Below are 3,697 nucleotides of genomic sequence, written 5' to 3'. Positions count from 1 at the left end.
GTGGGATTCGCGACGGGTCGCGGTTCGCGTGGGGTCGGGCTGCCGTGGGTCCGATGTACAGTTTGTCGGGGTTTGATGGAGTTGGGGTTGGCGTGGGGCTGATGTTTGCCTGGAGATCTGCTTGCACTGCTGCGGGGGAGATGTGTTGGGGTCAGTCGGCGTGAGTCCCCCCTGCCCCGGGGAGTGGTGGGGCTGGGCAGTGCTGCTGTCCCCGGCTGCGTGGGACCCCACGGGCTCATCCCTACAGCATGGGGAAGTCCATACTTAACGGGCTGCAGCATCTGGGATGGCAATGCCTGTTGGAAATGCTGGTCCTATAGAGGACAAGGGTAGCTTCCCCTAGCTAGAGTTCTGTCAGGCTCCCACAGCATCCTCCCTTGTCCCAAAAGTTATGTCCCCATGTGTTGAAAGCAACACCTCTATCGGGAAACGCTCTGAGACCCCCACAGATCTCAGGACATTGCTCTGCACTGAAGAGATCTGCGAGTTCAGGTCTAGAAATGCTCTGTTGATTGTTATTATTATCATTATTAATATCATTGTTATTATTATTTGACGTGCTCGTGCTGCCATAGTGCCCCACCATCAGTCTCAGGAGTTGTTTGTGTAGTTGAATGTGCTGGTGTCGGGGGGTTGTGATCACTGGAGGGTGGCAGGGGCAGGAGGGAAGGCAGAAAGGCCCCGTGGTGCTGGTGTGCCCTTTGCAGAGGCAGCTGTGAGAGCCCATCCACCCGGGGCCACACAGCTGAAGCAGAACCCACTGCTGGGATGTGCAGGGGGAGCAGGCACAGAGCTCACACAGCCCCACAGCCAGCAGATATCTTTATTTACAGCACTTGAAAGCTTAGCCACTTCTCCACATCATGGAAAAAAAAATCCCACTCTTCTTTATGTCATAAGATCAGACATTTCTGGGCTGGTTTGTGACTCTGAGAGCTCAGAAGAATGGGCACAGCACAGGGAGAAACAGCAGCCATGAGGCCCCAGAGTGTTGAGAGCCACACGTTTACCGGAATATGGAAATTTGTCATTTGCCCACAGACGCCTCCCTTCCTACACTTGCTACCGGAATATGGAAATTTGTCATTTGCCTACAGACGCCTCCCTTCCTGCACTTGCCTACTCTCAAGGTTTTCTGCTCAGCCCTGTGGTGCTGCTCACTGAGATTCATGTCCCAAAACCCACCCCTGCCTCTGTGACTAAGTTGCAAGTTAATTCTGAAACCAGCACCGAAAATCCCCTTTATGGCTAAAATGAGTAAGGGTAGGCATGGGGCCACTCTTGCCCATGTTCTCCTGTCCAGGGTACCAAAAGGCAGAGGGTGAGACCTTCATCTCTTGCTGCTGATGGGTGGACTTGCAGAGCTGGTCCCTTGGGGTTGCTTGGAGTTGGGGGAGCCCTTGAACCCTAGGGGTGAGCCTGGCCAGAACCTGGGTGCAGGTCACAGGGTTGGAGGCTGGGGACTGTGGAGGTTTTTGGGGCCAGTCCCAGGTTGGAGGTGACCTTGGGGAGCTGGTGCTGGGCTGGGTCTGGTGGGCGGATGGCATACCAGGAACCACTGTGTGCCCCAGGGGAGGCAGCTTGGCAGCCTCCTCACCAATCTGCAGGCAGCAGAGTGATAAGGAGGCACGAGCACACGTGCCATGGCCAGAACCCAGCCCTGAGCTGCAGGCACTGTCCCCAGAGGTCCCTTCTCCAGCTCCATCCACCCGTGCTTGGCCACTTGTGGTCACTGCTTGCCCTTTGGTCATGCTCCTGGTGTGAGAGAGGCCAAGTGGAGTTCACAAAAGATCAAGGCTGAGGCTTGGCTGCTTCTCAGGGCTGTGGTGAATTTATTTTGAAGATACAGAACTATATGTAGCTGCAGGAGCCAGGGAAGGGTCAGGATGCAAAACTCAGGGCTGTCAACAGTGAGAAGGGTTTGCATACGGTTTGCAGCACAGATCTGACTGTACGAGAGGTGATAGTCATCTCATAACACAACTGTCATCGGAAGAAAAACAGCAGCAGAGTCGAAGACAAGTCCCACGGACCTGTGCCAGCATTACTCTGGTAGAGCTGAGGATCTGCTGCAGGTCCTGGGCAGTTGGGTCATGGGCTAAATCCTGGCCTCTGTCTCCACAGCCACAAAGCAAAATCTCCTCCCCAGGAGCGGAGTCAGGATTTAAATACTCATTTCCTGCCTCTTTGTGATTTCCTTTGCTAGGTTGCCTGGTTGAATTGCTTAATGTACTTGTAAAACAGGAAAAGAGGAAGAAAACCAGATCTGCTGCAGGTCCTGGGCAGTTGGGTCATGGGCTAAATCCTGGCCTCTGTCTCCACAGCCACAAAGCAAAATCTCCTCCCCAGGAGCGGAGTCAGGATTTAAATACTCATTTCCTGCCTCTTTGTGATTTCCTTTGCTAGGTTGCCTGGTTGAATTGCTTAATGTACTTGTAAAACAGGAAAAGAGGAAGAAAACCATGAAAGAGAAAGAAACCCAGAGTATGAAACCCCCCCTCACACTAAGCTGAAGCGGAGGCTGCAGCCGCCCCAGCTGCCTGAGCTGCCTCTGCACCGGTGCTCCCCACCCCTGGCATCCTTCGAGATGCCTCAGGTCCTGCTGGAAATCCCAATTAATCCATCCATAAACAGTTTTGCTCTAGACCATGAGAAATATTTAGTTCTAAGAATGTATATACTTTTGGTTTTTTCATAGCTGGAAGGTATTTTTTGGCAGAGGTTTCCATGCTGAGAACTTACAGGATAAGCCACGCTGCAGATGGCCCCCACCTGCAGGATGTTTCAGGCTGCTTTTTCCCCTGGCCAAAGCTGTTCCAGCTGGAGCAACTCCCAACCCGTTACTTTCACACACAGTGGATACCAGGATTGTTTTCCAGCTCTCCAAAATGTGCCAGGCAATACCAGAGATGCAGGTACCACATGCTGCTCTGGAAGGGGCAGTGGAAGGTGCCTCTGTCACTACTTTAGCCACATTTTGCTTTTCACCCTGGCTTTGGCAATGGAGGTCTTACCCCAAAGGACAGTTGAGTGCATAGGAGTAAAATTATCTCCAGACGCTATTTTAATTGCTCCTAGAGGCAGGAAGGTGCCTCACTTGTAGCCTCGGGGCAAGTATTTGGATTTGTTCTGATGCTGGTGAACTTCTTGCTTGCTTCTGCCATTTCTGCTGTTCAGTGCAGTTGTCTCAAATCATCTTTCTTGAGAGGCCAAGGGGGTCTGATGACCCATCCTGCTGGGTTTGAGGCATGAGGGAGAGGTGAAGGTGCCCTGGATCCATGCTGGGGACATTGCCTGTGTTATGGAGGTCACCAGACCTGGACATCACCTTAGCCAGCAAGCAGAACACGTGCAGCAGAGGTGGTTTGGTTTGGGGGTCACTCCTGGAGGTGGTAACAGCATCCTTCTCCCAGAAAGGCTGAGATCACCCAAACCCCTTGGGGTCTGTGTGACCCCCTGTGTCAGGATGGTTGTCCCCCACCCCCAGCCTTTGCTTTGTTGCAGTAAAACTGGGGTGGAGGGAGGAGCTTTTGGGGTTCTTGTGATGCCCTCAGGCTTGCACAACCCCAACTATCTCATCCACCACTCCCTCTCATCCCCCAACTCCAAAACCCATCACAGGACATGAGTACATTACATACTGGGGAGATGCACAGCAGTGTGAGGTGTCTGCAGGGGACAGGCTGGGGTCCCTGGG

This window comes from Acanthisitta chloris, unplaced genomic scaffold (genome assembly GCF_000695815.1).
Source record: "Acanthisitta chloris isolate BGI_N310 unplaced genomic scaffold, ASM69581v1 scaffold19882, whole genome shotgun sequence".
In the NCBI taxonomy this organism is placed as follows: Eukaryota; Metazoa; Chordata; class Aves; order Passeriformes; family Acanthisittidae; genus Acanthisitta; species Acanthisitta chloris.
This window is presented reverse-complemented; position numbering follows the sequence as displayed.